Source organism: Corvus kubaryi, unplaced genomic scaffold (assembly GCF_017639235.1).
Source record: "Corvus kubaryi isolate FWS band 111438036 unplaced genomic scaffold, C.kubaryi_AGA036_p1.0 69, whole genome shotgun sequence".
Lineage (NCBI taxonomy): Eukaryota > Metazoa > Chordata > Aves > Passeriformes > Corvidae > Corvus > Corvus kubaryi.
The window spans coordinates 3,699,292-3,714,151 of record NW_024582057.1 but is presented as its reverse complement, the minus strand read 5'-3'; the positions used below and the strand labels follow the sequence as shown (position 1 = coordinate 3,714,151).

The following is a 14,860-nucleotide window of genomic DNA, read 5'->3' as shown; positions in this document are numbered from 1 at the left end:
TCATCATATAAAACTCATGTGTGTATGATCAAAGGAGTCCTTGTTTTTCTTTCCCCACAGCTCATAACAGAGCTCAGAAATACAGAACCATTTTGATATTTAAAAACCATTTGATATTTAATCAGAACAGAAGCTTGGCATATGAAGAACATGGGCATATAGCTGAGCTGAGCTTTGGGAGACATTAAAAATGAATTACGCTGATAAAGAACAGCTGTATTCTTACATCAGAACCATGGGGACAAATAATTAATTTGCCTTCATTAATTTCCCAATTCTTTCCTGGCAAAAAGTCCAGAAATGCTTAGACTACAGATCTAATTGCCATGAAGTGAGTGTATGTATTAAGAGACTGTATCAATTATTGGGCCATCAGGTGTATTTATAAATCCCAATTTCTGCTCTTGCAATGTTAAGATCCCTGCTCACCTTCACCTACCTTGGGTCTTTTTTGTTGCCAACTAGCAGGAAATCTGGAGAAAAGAAGGTGATAAAATGTTGACGATCATTTTCTTACTTAATGAGTCTGTTTCTGAACCTTGGCTGAGCAGAGCTGCGTGCAGCTGTGAGGTGGAAGAGGGAAGCAGGGTACGATGTTAATTCCCTCTTGAAAGACAGCACTTTGGAGGCCACAGTATATTTGTCTCCCTTGACATTCTAGACTGTGGAAAATAGTAATTCCTAGGTTTAAATTTGGTGGCTCATGTGTGGTTTAAATAAAATAAATAAATCAAACCAATTGATCAGGTAAGTGTGGGCGTTGAGTTTGGTGTCAGAAGAGAAGGGTACTGCAGGGATGGTGGGGTTTGTACCCAGTGTTTTTGAAGGAGTGACAGAGACTCCACTTACCATGCTGAAGAAGGACACTGAGCCCTTGCTGTCATGAGGAGTGCACACTGGAGGGCAGGGAAAATGCTGGGACACACTCAGCTGCCCCTGGCTTCCAATGAGCCAGCCCATGCAACAGTCCCTTCCAGGAGGGGGCTTGCCTCTGTCTTCTCTGCCCAGCAGTGGCCTGTAACGGGATGTGTAGTAGTGGGCTTGTTTGGAGGGAAAATACATTCAAGGCTTTGTCTACCTGGTCTATGCTTCAGGTGGAGCCTTCCGTCTATGCCTCTGATGCTGGAGTGTAATGTGGGTTTACATTTGGAGAAAGATAGGGACATACACATACAGAATATAAGTACATACAGTATATAAGAAAGCTTTACATCACAAACACTCCTGTTGCACCAAGCCTACAGACTGAGGAAAGTTTTAGGAACTGATAGATATTCAAAGGATAGAATGAGACTCCTGGGAAATGCAGGCTAAACCTCTGCTGGTGTGGCTCTTCTGAAGGATATAGACCTTATATTTATAATTTATTGAGTGCTTTTGGATGAGTCAAATTTTATTTCAGTGGCAGGCAGAACAGAAATCTTGGCACTTTTTTTTGTCATGAAGCAATCTTGACAAGTATATATGGCTGGTACTTAAAAATTTCCTACTGTGTCGTTGAAACACTTCCAGGCATCATTTAATCAGGTGAAGGAGATCTTAGCTCACTCCTTGTTCTCATTCAGTTTTGCCAATTACAGCTTGTCTAGAATTTTGTCTCCTCTTACTTGCAAACGTCTCTTCAATTCTTGCTAATTTCTGCAGCTAGACCAAGTGATTAAAACCGACCTTTCTGGCAGGCACAGTATGTGCTCTCTGTCTGTGCATCATGCTGACTGTGCTGGTAATCACTGTGAGCCCTCCAGCCTGCCTGGATGTAGGTCTGGAATTTGTTTAGCATGGGCTGGGAGGGTTTGGGAGGTAGGGGTGCACCAGCCCACAGACCCCTACTCATGGGCACAGGGCCCGTGTGGCTCAGGGAACACCGAACCAGACAGCCACCTTTGCACCACAGGCTGGGCAAGCTGTGAGCTGGCCTCTGTTTGGCTTGTGGCCAGTGCTTGAATGTGTTTCATAGAATCATGGAATCACTTAGGTTGGAAAAGTTCTTTCAGACCAACCATTAAGCCCGACATTAAACCATGTCCCCGAGTGCCACATCTACACATCTTTTAAATATTTCCAGGGATGGTGACTCAACCATTTCCCTGGGCAGCCTGTTCCTTGGACAACCCTTCCCGTGAAAACATTTTTATGTAATATCCTACCTGAACTTCCCCTGGCTCAACTTGAGGCCACTTCCGAGGGATTCCTGCCGGACAGTGGTGATGCCACATCTTCCATATTCTGTTTCGGTGTGGTTTGTTTTGTTAGTTGTTTGTTGGGGCTCTTTCCGATTAATATAGAATGCTAGCAACACAGAAGGAAGCGATTTATTCCCGGAATCCCTGAGCCCCGCCGTTGGGCGCGGTGGATGCGGTGCCCGGGTGCGTGGCGGTGGCGGCGCAGCCTGCAGAGGGCGCTGCACCCCCGCCCTGTGCCCGCGGCCGCCGTTCCCTTTTCCCGACGCGGAAAAGAAGCATTTACAGCGTGTAGTGTCTCCCCGCTTCTTTTCTTCCAGCCTGCTGGCGACAGAGGAAGTCACCCAGTCCACTGTCATCTGTTTGGCTGAATAACAGGCAGTTCATTTGCGTGGCATGTGATTACAAGGGTCTAGAGGACACTAATTAGGAAGAAAATCTGGGGAGAGAATAGGGATTAGAGAGTATCCGTCAGTCAGATGCCTGTCAGCCAGCAGAATAATAATAATTAATCATTATTAACAATATGTCCTGTGTCAGTAGTGCATCTTATCTGAGGACTCTACAAGCTTTTTGTGTTTAATCTGTGCAGCTCCTTCTGAGGGGAATAGACATGATAAAATATTTAGAACTGAATTTGCAAATGGCATTTCTGAAATGAGACCCCTAAGGCAAGCCTTATATACAAGCGTCAAAATAAAGTGCCTGGTTTTGAGACATGCTGAGCATCTGCAAAGCCCCGAGTTGATGTGCTGGTGTTACCTCAGATGCCTCTCAGTGCAGACAACACGAGTACCCCCTTTATTCCTGGTGAAGGACAACATTTCAAGTCATGAAATGCAGGCTGTGCTGGGAAATGCAAATCTGGCCCTGTGGCCTTGCCTGGATTTATTGCTCATCTCTCCTGTTTGCATACAAGCATGCAGTCTGCAAGGAAACTGCCTGATCACACATGCAGGGCCAAGTTCTTATGAGTAAGCTGTGCACAGGTTGGGGATGTACAAGGCCAAGCATGCCACAGGCCAGTTCACCTGCAAATACTCCAGCTTCAACTCTTCTTAACCATGGTGTGAATGCTTTGAATACATCTGGGGTACTGCCAGCAGTGCTGTTTGCAGGACTCAGTGTACTCACTCTGCCTAAATCAGCTCCCAAATCATTGTACAGGCATTGTCCAAAGCATAAGAAGTGTTCTGGTGAACAAAATGCCATGTTGCCTTACAAGTCAAACTTCTGAGTCATAACCAAAACAACAGTGCTGAGAAGAAATATCCAGCAGTTTTGAGAAGCACGTTTGGTTTTACATCTATGCATTTTTTTCAGTGTTTTATGCCTCAGATAGGATCTAAGAATGTGAAATGCTATTTTTAGCAGCATCTGAAAAAACCCAAAACAACACAGAAAAACCCCACCTCCCAAAAAACCGAGACCAAAACAAAACAAAAAACCAAAACCAGGTTTTGAGCTCACATGTACAATGTTTTGCTGCCATGTTTCCCACACACAGATGATTTCTGTCATTTTCATACTCAGCGGCCCTGAAATCAGAAGTATTGCAGCCTTAAAGCTTAGACCCCTAATCTCTCCAGTATCTCACTGGAGAGATACATGCCATTTCAGGTGAAAAGTGTTTGCTTTGTCCAACTAATAATGTGGTTAGTCACTTAATTGGATGCTGCTCCACCTCCTGCAGACCTGGCAATTTTTTTGCTAACACAAGTTGACTGAATAAAAGCAAATAAACCTATGCCACAAATGACTCTTTGCAACACCTAGGGTATATAGCCCTTCCTGGCCTATGTGCAGCCTTTTTTGTCCTTTTTTTTTATCACCATCATAACAAAGAACTGGTATACTCTGTAGGGAAGGAAGCCTAAATTATGCCATGTGATCTCCTAGGTCTGTAGCACAATGGTAGAAATCCTCCAAGTTCTGTAGCAAATGCAGATTAGTTAGAAAATCCCTCTTTAGAATTGATTTAAGTATGGAAAGAAAAATACATCCAGTGTTGCAGCACTAGTGCTATTTATTTGAGATCAAAAATTTTCCCCTCTGTTTTCTAGGTCTCAAATATTCTATTTCTGCCATGCTGCAGTGCTTTTGAATGAGAATAACACAGACCCCTAGAAAAAGACAGATATAGGACAAAAGATTAGGAGTCCTGACAGTGGACAAAGTGGCAGTACACAGATTTGTAATGTCCTTTTTGAGTCTCAGACTTGTCACTGCTTTGTAAGCAAATGGTCAAACTTCACAATCCTCCTAGCTGTTGTTTCAAGTTGTTTGGGAATAGAGGCAGAGCCTTCTAAACTGGTGACAATCAGATACTGAAGTCAGTAATAATCACTACTATGGGCCCCAGTGTATTTCCTCTGACTTTAAAGATAAAATTCTGCTGTTCTGTTCAACAGAAAATGTAAAAATGTTATTTGTAGATTTGGCAATGTGGCTGGAGAGGTTTCTGGGAGTATTGTGAGCCCACTGTGACTTTTCTCCAATGCTCAGCTGGAGATATGTAGCTTAAGCTCCTGCAGAAATCTTTCTTGCATTTTATACAGAAGGGTCTTTTTATTTCCACAGATGCCTTTTCTACCCTACAGGAAGTGTCAACTGTGCTGTGACTAAATCCACTTAAACTGCAGTTACCCCAGTGCTTCAGAGGACAGTATCACTTGGGGCACGGAGTGAAAGTTCATCCCTTAGGAAAGAGTTTGCCATGATTTTGCAAGGCACAGCAGTAACCTGGTAACCGACATATCCATTTCTGTTACATTTTCTAGGTCAGTGTGAATCATTCTTAAGGGAGAAAATGTAACCAGGCAAGTTGAGAGGGCTGTAACTGCTCTGCGTTCCACCTTCCCCAGCTAGTTCTGCCCAAGGAAAGGCTTTTGGGGCACATGGTGTAGTCAGGGAAATGCAGTCCCTATCCTCTCCTCATCCTCTCAGGATGCTTTGCTGCTGGCAGCAGGGCTTACAATAGTTCTGGTTCCAAGGATCCCACCCCTGGCATACCACTGAACAAATGCAGAGTAAAATGAGAGAATAAAGCAATTTCAGTCTGAGTCAGGAGGTGCAGATGTAAAGGCACAAGGAACCAGTAGGAAGACACTGCTCAGAATGAGAGGCAGATTCCAAAGTAAGGTGCCAGGCAGAGAGGCAATTCTGTTATACACCCTAGTCTAGCCCTATACTGGACATGTGAAGGAACCCACAGTCTTGGAAATAGTAAGAGTTCACCCATTACACACATTCAAAGGTAGTGACATAAGTATGAAAACAATACTCTTCCATATGCTGTGAACAACAGCATCAGTGGTTGACACGTCTCTCTATTACCTAAGGAGTAATACTTACCAGCAAGACAACAGTGTATGGCATATAAATTTGACCATGCTGCACCCTTTCTTTCATGTTATCTCTGAAGATACAGTGGGGCCATGGTCTTGGCTGCTTTCAGACCTGAAGCTCTCATGCCATAAAGGCAAAAAAATGTGCTGGCAAGGGTTACAGACTGCAGTGATTTGGGCTGAGGACCAACAGAGCATAACATACTGAATAACACTCTGTCTAGGTTCAGCAGTTTGTGGGCAATGAGCATCTCTCAGCAGGAATAAACCATGAAAACCACAGAACTCATCTTCTTCAATTACACAGAGTATTTCTTAGCCCAGCGTTATCACCAATTAGGCAAATTCTTTTCTCTAGTGATGAACTTATTTTTTGACCTTTTATAGGATACTCTACTTCCTTGTGCCTCAGTTTCCACACAGGGGATAAAAATATTCCTTTAACTTGCAGAGATGTTGTGCTGATTAATTAATGCCCAGCTGCACTTTCCAGACTCTTGAGATGAAAAGTGCAATGTCTGTATTTCCTTGTAAAACTATATTTTACTATCTTGCTGAAAAAGGCATAATTTGAACCACTGCCAGTGTGGGAGGGAGGACACAGGAAATTAGAATTAAGCATATCTTGTTTACCCCTCAAACCCTGCACTTCCAGGACTTGCTCAATGCTCATTGTAAAACCAGAGTATCTGCAAAGTACCTGCTATCTCTATCTAGGTTTAATCTTGGCTAAATATTATCCAAGGAACAAATTGTGACAGCTGCTGTTCAAACACTGGGCCTTCTGTTGATGTCAGTAGTTGTATGAGAAACGAATTTGGCTTGCTGTCCCATTTTAATGAGTGCATGAGTGTGTGTATCTCCCATGCGTAACACTGAGACAGTGTTAAAACAGGTCAGGATTTGGTTTAAATACCTCAGTCTCTGGGGCTATCCTATTTCCTGCTGAAGAAATCAGCTCTTCAGCAAAATGTGTGTCACCTTAGCAGAATCAGCGGTGCCATCTGCAGTTAGAAAGCTGGGCTTCACAAAATGATGCATTTGCTTTCAGTGACTGCATTACATCTCCTCATGAAGCCTCTTGGATCACAGAAGCACTGAATGTTCTGAGTTGGAAGGGATCCACAAGGATTATCAAAGTCCTGGCCCTGCACAGGACAGCCCCAAGAATCATGCCATGTGCAGCCATGGATGTGGGCCATGATTTTGGAAGAGGGGTCCTGGTTTGTTCTGTCAGAGCAACACTCACTGTTTCTCAGACTGCTGTGCAGGGTAAAATTTGGTTTTTCTTTTTACCGACCTCTGCAACATCCCCCAAAAAGTGTGTGACAGGGAGAAAGAGCTCTACCTATTGGAAGACAGACAGGCTCTAAAGAGAATTTTTAGGTACAAAGAATGTGTGGGTTGAGTGAGTAGCTGAGCAACATCTGAGAAGCAATGGAAATCAGAGTTTTCCTAGATCTAAGAGGTTTAAATTTTTCAATGGAGAATAACTGTGCCCCATTGTAACAAAGCCAAATGTTTTTTTGGACTGTGTGTGAACCCTTGATTTTGGCAAATAATGGCTGACTGGGAAGCTGGAAGCCATGTGCTGTGCATGCAGTCTGTAAGCCTTTTGTCATTCTGAATGTTGGTTCAAGTAATCTTTCTTTGACAGCTCATTTGCATCTAAGCTATCCCCAAAGAGTCTGAGAGTTTGGAAATAATAGAGATGACATTTGGGTAAGTGTTTAAAAATGCACAGCAGCAGCATGCTCGGAGGCTTGCATTAACAAGCAGAAACGAATTCTGAAAGTGAGCTACAAAAAAAAGAAGAGAATCTGTCTGAATGAAGTAAGTTTCACTGGGCATCTGATGACTAAGTAGGAAGCGTTTTGTGCCAAAACCTGAGAAGGTAAGCGTTACTCGCAAGATGACAGTGCCAGAAAATAAACCACCACCAATGCGGCTCATGGCTAGAATGCAGTATTGAGCACAGCATACTCCCAACCTCTGTGAGGTGCTCCATTGAGAAAATTGCTTGCAAATCAGGCTGAATGGCAACGGAAAAACAGGGCAACAGAATGATTTCAATGAGCCAAAAAAATTATGTGATTTTAAGTGTTCCTGTCCTCTAGCACAGGCATGGTGCCAGCAAATCTGTTCAAGCAAGCTTTGAGGATTAGGGCGATGCAATTTTGCTAGTTCCCAGGCAGCTGATGTCATGTGCAACTCAGGAGATGTTGCTGGATACCAGTAGGGTGTATCCTGTCAGGAAAAGAGATGGTGGCTGCTGTGTTTGGAAAAAACCTGTTTGTGCCAGGATGGGTACATTAAAACTGTCTTGGTGAAGGTAGCTCCGTGCAACTGAAGCAACACAGAATTGTAGGTATCAGGAGCGTTAAAGTTCATTAACTGGATTTACCACTTGTGTTTCCATGATGTGCAAATGTTCTAATTTCCACTCCTATTGATATTGTAATAGTTTGTAAAGACAGCAGTTCAGCTGAGGGGTTGATTTTACAAACATATAAGAAGAGACACCGTTTGCCTGAAAGCTTGTTAGTCCAAATGGGGTAAAACTAATAAAGAATTGAAGAAGTGAACAAGCAAGATGAGGGGAGGAATTGCCATGAAGTAAAAGGACAGACTAGGGCAAAGCCAGAACTATCAAGTTCAGCATCATGCCAGTAACAACCGTTCAGAGCTGCTCAGTGGATATAAACCACAACAGGACCAGCTTTATATATTCATTTTGCAAAGCATAATTGCCTTCATAAGGGAAGGCAATGTTAGGCCCTCTGAATAAAAAACTATGAAAGCCCTCAGGAATTTGGGTCTAAAATGGGCATTTTGGGCTCTGGAATGTTACAAAAGTATATTTATTTGTTGTGGAAGGATGGAGATGAAATTCAGGCTACAGAGTCAGGACCCAGCTATGACTACCCACACCTGATCTGGCTAGAGTTGGTGCTCTATTTATGTGGTGCTCACTACAGCCTTGACCCAGGGCTCACTCCTGCCCAAACTCCTGCCTGTTGCTGTCTATTCTAAACAAAACTCAGCAGAAACTGCTGAACTTTGGAAATTAGTTATAAAGGTCATTGATTTCAGCCATTTATCCTTGCTTTCCACATGCTGGAACATGCTGGAACATACATGGCTTTACCTGGAGCCTTTTTTCGGAGCTTTCTTCGTCTTCAGTGCCATAAACAGCCAGCCTGCAGTCTGAGCTCCTTTGCCTGTCAGTGTCATGCTCAGGAGCACACAAAAGCCAGAACCACTCATATAAATTACCTGCAAAGAAAGATCAAAGGCGGTAAGCGAGTGTTGAGTGTTCTCATCTGTTTCAATGAGCAGCCATAGCACAGCAGAGCTCTCACAGAGTGCCAGTGTAGCCTCTCCTATTTCCTTCAGACCTCTCACCTCAAGTAGTGCCTGTTCAGTATTGCTCCCATCTTTTAGATCCAGAGGAAGCACTTGAATTACAAAGAGGTAATACTGTTCTTCAGTAATACAGGAGCAGGGGTCTTTGATACCTGTGCTGCTGCCTGGAAGGCCCACAGCCTCACTCAAGTCTAGATGCAGGTATAAAGCCAGCAGGTGAAGCAGCATGGGCAGCAGGGATCTTGGGCTTAGCAGGACTGGGGCCCCAAGCTAACACAGCAACACAGACAAAACCCCTCTACAAGATAAATTGTTTTTTTGTAGAGGTCATTTAGCCACTAGGGGGCCTTTGCACAGAGAATAATAAATAACTCGGAAGGGAACAGGATTTTCTCTGTTGTGAGAAAGATGGAGATTTTGAGAACTTATCTGCTTCCTCTTATTCTTGAACAGAATCTCAGCGTTCTTAGTGTGATACCTGTCCTCTTCATCTGTTTCCCAAGCATTTTCCCCTCTTCCAAAAAGGGCTGCATTGGGAAACAGCCAGGTGAGGCACCAGCTACTTGGACACTTAAGGAGCAGGCTGAAGAAACACCAGTTTTGATAACTGCTGTTTCAAGAAACACAAATTTTTTATGTTCAAGATTTTGTGAATTCCCATGGGGAATAAAATAATTAAGATCCTACCTCAGAAAAAAATTGAAATATCCTGCTCGCCCAACTGCTATTCTGGGATGGAATACAAGTGAAAATGTGATGAAATACTCAGACGAAATAGTAATTTAAAACAGAGTTTCCTGTTAAACAAACAAATTTTTTTAAAACACCAGCAGGATCAGTTTAAGGATGGAGCAGCTGATTACTGATAGATTTTATACTGAGGTTGTAAAGAATCTCGAAGCCAAATGATTTGTCAAGTGAAAATTTTGTGTTCATCTACTAAAGCTAAAATTATTTTCCACTTTTTTGTTTCTGTCTTTTTCATCTTTTCAACAAGGATTTGAGAAATTTTGGGTTAAATATGCATGGAAGTCTTTAGGATTGGAATTATTTTGAAGATCTTTGCTGAACCCAACCCATTTCAGAGTATGGCCAGCTGTAGTGAGAACAAAGAAAAAGTAAACAGCGGAGGACAGTAGACCTGCTCCTCCCCATAGAAACCACTGCTCAAAAATACAGATAGAAGTTGCTGGAAAGTTCTGTGGCACTCCTGGGTTTTATTTTGGAGTGGGGAGCTGAAGAAATAATTATTTTCAGGCTTGGGTCAGGAAATAAGAAGCCAGTGAAATGACTCATAATATCCTAAACCTGCTAAATAAAACTTGGTTGAAATGACAGCCCACTGGAGAGCACAGTGTCTCTTGAATCAGTTTAGAGCCTCAGTGTATAAATTCTGTGATCACAAAGATACCTTAAAAGGCTTTTTCATTTCCATAGTGCTTCAGCTCCTATGGATTTTGGACCCTCCCAAACAGAAGAAAGTAGGTGACTTGCTTGTTCTTCTGGACTAATGAGAGAAGCAGGCTATAGCTTTCTTTTAAGAAAGTGAAGGTGGATGTGCCTCTTTGGTCCACATCCTATCTAAGAAAATACCTTTGTTGTTTGGGAACAGGCGACTGTAACATGCCTTGATGGGTATTGCAAAGGAAGGGAATATCCTGTTCACTTGTCTCTAACTCTAGCCCTAACTCCCTCTAGAGTGAGCACTTCTCACAAACAGGCTGCAGACTATAAAACACAATGAAATTCACAAAATCAATTAATAGTCATTAACTACAAAGGGCTCTGGAGAGATTCTTGAATGCTTTACTACTAGGGCAATTTTCATGTTTTCTCTAGATTTTATTCCTTCAGGCTTCTCCACAATATTTCCAAATCACCCATGTCACAGATTTTATCTAGGGAACATAAAGACATCTGCATAGAGCACAGTCCTTAATCAGAGTCCTTTCTTTGTTGTTTCCTCTTGTTTCAGATAGATAAGGTTGAACAATCTGATCACATACATGGTTAGTAGGTATGGTTAGTAACACAAAATGCCTTATCTGTGGCTGCATCTACAGTTGCATTTTGATTTGGTAGAGTAAGATAGTGTTGAAATGAAACCCCTGCTCATTCTCATTTCTGGTCCACAAAATTGCTTGGCACATGGGATCTAGGCTTCCTCTGAAAGAAACTGCACCAAAAGCTGTACTCCCGATTAGCATCACACATGCTCCAGCTCTCAGTGAGATTCTGGACCTATGACCTGTCCATCAGAGAGTTTCAAACCACTTGCCTGGGGCTGATCAGATGGCACCCTGCATGAAACCAGATGAATTCAAGCTCTAGATGCAACTTGTGTAAAAGACAGAAGGGAAAAAAGCAGCTTAGACTGCCAAGTGAAGTCAACAGCAATGGTACAGATCACTCTCTTCCCTGGAGATACTTGCTGTGTGTCAGTCTTGCTGACTGACTGATTCCCTCTTTCTCTATGGCATTTGAGAGCCAAAAATAAATTAGGAACTTGTTATAAATAAATTAGCAGTTAGCACTGTTAGTGCTGTGCAGGGAGGCCTGTAAAATCTGGGCTAGGACGCCTGGAAATGACACTGCTGAAGAGTGAGGCCTGGTCAGCCATGGCCTTTGCCTTCATAGAGCACTGATGCCCACCTTGCTTGGGCTGAATTCTGAGGAATTACGAGGTTGGTGTGGCTTGAACTCTGATGCCTGTCGGGAGCAAATGCGCCTGACTGTGTTCCTGCCTTCTCATATCTGTCAATAAACCATGATTTTGCCACTTCTTCACCTACCTGCTTTGCAGTCTAAACTATTTGGTAAGGGTAGCTCCAACTTTGAAGAGTAGGCTGAGTGCAAGCAGCTCTTATTTGTTGTTACTTTGCCTGTGTTAAGCATTGGATTTCTCTTGGAAAAGCATTTATTGGTCTGTGTCTTGCACATGCTCCATTCCTCAAATACCTTATGGGGCCGAGCATTCCTCATGAGCTGAGCACTGTGCTGGGTATGCTTCAGATCCTCAGTGTTTCTCTAACTCTGCTGTAGGAGACTGGGTGATTTTTTTGCCATATTAACTGCTTTTGTATGCTATATGATTTCTGTGTGCTTCATGCATCAGAGCTTCTCCTCATTCTGTCTTCCTGTCGTTATTCTGAACACAGACAACACTGCGAAGGCACATGGTGCACACTGGTGACACATCAGGCCAAGTGGTCACGGTGAGCTGGTTTCTGCAGCTGACAGCTAGAGGTAGGATGGCATCACGTTGAGCTGCTTCTGATTTACCACCTAAAGAAACTGATTATAGCTAGTCCATATGGGACTGGCATGAGTTTTGAGCCAGACCTCTGGACCAGAAAGTCAGACCTCTGTAGCAAAAGTCTGAGTGACAATGCCAGCAGGCCCTGCCATGGGTGTAGAATCATCCCAGATTGCCTAAATCCTTAAAATAGCAAATTTCTACAAATTGTCTTTCTTCTTCCATTTCTTGTTGGTTTCTCAAGGAAATGTCTTACAACGGCTCACATTTTAATACAGTCAGAGCATCCAAGTGTCTTCCAGGGTAGTCTCATCTTAAGCCTCTTCTCTTTGTTCTCACAAGAATGTAAATATAACTTCAAACCCTCAGGTCTTGTTCTGTTCTCATAAGATGACAAGCACCCATGAGGGCTTGGGATGCTGGGGCTGTGATGGGTTGTCTGCTGCAAACTGGTTCTGTAGGTAAGATGGCAGACCAAAACCTACCTGGACTCTGTCCAAAAATCACTGGGCTGGAATACTGTCCATTAAAAACAGACTTCAAGAAAAGGGCAAAAACATGGGTATATTTTTTTCTGATCTGCTTTAGCTACAACACTTAAATATAGTGAAATGATTGTACAGCACGAATAATTATTATAGTCTTATTTGCCTGTCTGCTGTATGAAAGAATTTCTCTCCTTGAAATATTTAAGAACAATGTAGTCACAGTCCACTGAAAACAATTACAACAGCAGAAGAACCTGAGATGCAACATAAAATGCCTTTGATTTTTTTCTTCCTTTTTCCTGTCCTTTTAGATTTCCTTTACCCGGTTTTGCTGACAGCATTAAGTCACATTTTTCCTAGGTAACTTTTGTTGTGAATTTTGTAAGATTTTTTTTTAGCCATACTTCAAGGCTGATGGTAAGATGAATTACTCAAGGCATCCCACAGTTCTGTAGTTTGTATCAACCTCATGATTAAATTATTTGACATGGATATATTCTTTGCACATTGATGCACTATTTTTTCTATATATAAATCAAGTGGGAATCAAAATAACAAAACAAGAAAATAAACAATGTGCTACAACATTGTTGGGCAAAGCAAGCCACAAGGCTTCTACTAACAAGGATTATTGATATATTTATTAAAATAATCCCCCATTTCCATCTCAATGTGCACTTGATTTGAATGTCATAAATAAACAATCAGTTTTTGATTTTTGCAGTGCTAAGCATAAAATTAGAGCACAGAGAAACCAGCCCACACAAAAGCCTCTGATGAATCATAGAATCGTAGAATGGCTGGGGTTGGAAGGGACCTTAGATACCATCTAGTTTCAACCCCCATGTCATGGGCAGGGATACCTTCCACTAGACCAGGTTACTCAGAGACCCATCCAACCTGGCCTTGAACATTTCCAGGGATGGGGCATCCACAGCTTCTCTGGGCAACCTATTCCAGTGCCTCACCACCCTCACAGTAAAGAATTTCTTCTAAACATCTAATCTAAATCTCTCCTTTTTTAGTTTTAAACCATTTCCCCTTGTTCCATCACTCTCTGTCCATGTAAATGTCACTCTCCCTCACTTTCATAAGCTCCCTCCAGGTAATGAAAGCAGACTGAGTCCTTTTGGCTGAGTCCTTTTGGCTGAGCTTAGGTGTATCTGAGGTGCTATTGATGGGCAAAGATCTGTAAGTATTGCATTCAGACCTATTTCAGCTTAATTGGTGGATCTCATTTCCTAAGAGAAGAAAACGGTGTTATTATTAATTGCTTTCTTGACGGATAAACAAAACTCAGTTCTTGGGTTAGGCTTTTTATAGGAAACTTCTTTACACTCACATGGTTCACGTGAGCTCTGTCTGTCACATCCAGGCAGGAGCACAACCATTAGGAAAACTTTGAGTATTGTTTTTCATCTGCAGACTTTGAGGAAAGAAAAAGAGAATATTACAATATTGGCATATCCAGGTAAATTTATCACACAAGAAAATAAAATCCTTAATTTTGATATGCTGTAGTATCCGTGGTCAGCCACCTAATGGCCTGGGTTCAGCTAAAAGCCAGCAGAAATTCTCCTTTGGCATAAATGGAAAGGACTTGCATCTTCACATCTGGAGCCCACTGGTTGTCTCCAGGCATCCATGACTGGTGGTGCAGTTGTATCTGCAGATACACTGTGGCCATGGGATGGTTCTGCAGATACGTTTCATAGTGGAGATGAAATGTAAAGAGGCAGCATGACAGGTTTCCAGATGGTGCTGCCTCTTCACTGAGCAAAATACTCCATATGCAAGTTGGCTATACATGACTGTTGGCTTCTTCCAAAAATAAAGCTGGTCATTAACATGATTCCGTTCTTTTTTGTTGATGTTATTAAACTGAGAAATAAATCAAGTATTTGTGGGTATGTAGGAAGGAAGGCAAATAAAAGAAAAAACAGAAACCCAGAAAGAGGCAAACCCAGACAGCAAATGGCATGAAAGCACTTGCAGAATTAGGTTGTGTGTCTCTGCAGTGTTTTTATTTATTTTTCACCCTGCCATAATATGTGGGAAAATATCATAATGTGCTGATACACTGGAGGGACACAGTGGGCTTCTGTTCCTGTTCCTTGAGGGGCTTTAGTTTATTGAGACTGCCTTTAATTACTGGGATTGAAATTATAATCAAAAAAGGGCTTGAATAGGGATGTTGATATTTCTTGTGTCCACAGAAGTGAG

At 42.4% G+C, this 14,860-nt stretch overlaps 1 long non-coding RNA gene across 1 annotated transcript; it reads right to left on the bottom strand.

Moving 5' to 3' along the window:
- Nucleotides 1–2,112: 2,112 nt before the first annotated feature.
- On the bottom strand, nucleotides 2,113–14,140 carry LOC121674688. Its single transcript, XR_006019781.1, has 3 exons — nucleotides 13,980–14,140; nucleotides 8,676–8,803; nucleotides 2,113–2,619 (listed from the first exon to the last, which is right to left on the bottom strand). It is a non-coding gene; the product is annotated as an uncharacterized LOC121674688 (long non-coding RNA).
- Between the last annotated feature and the right edge of the window lie 720 nt (nucleotides 14,141–14,860).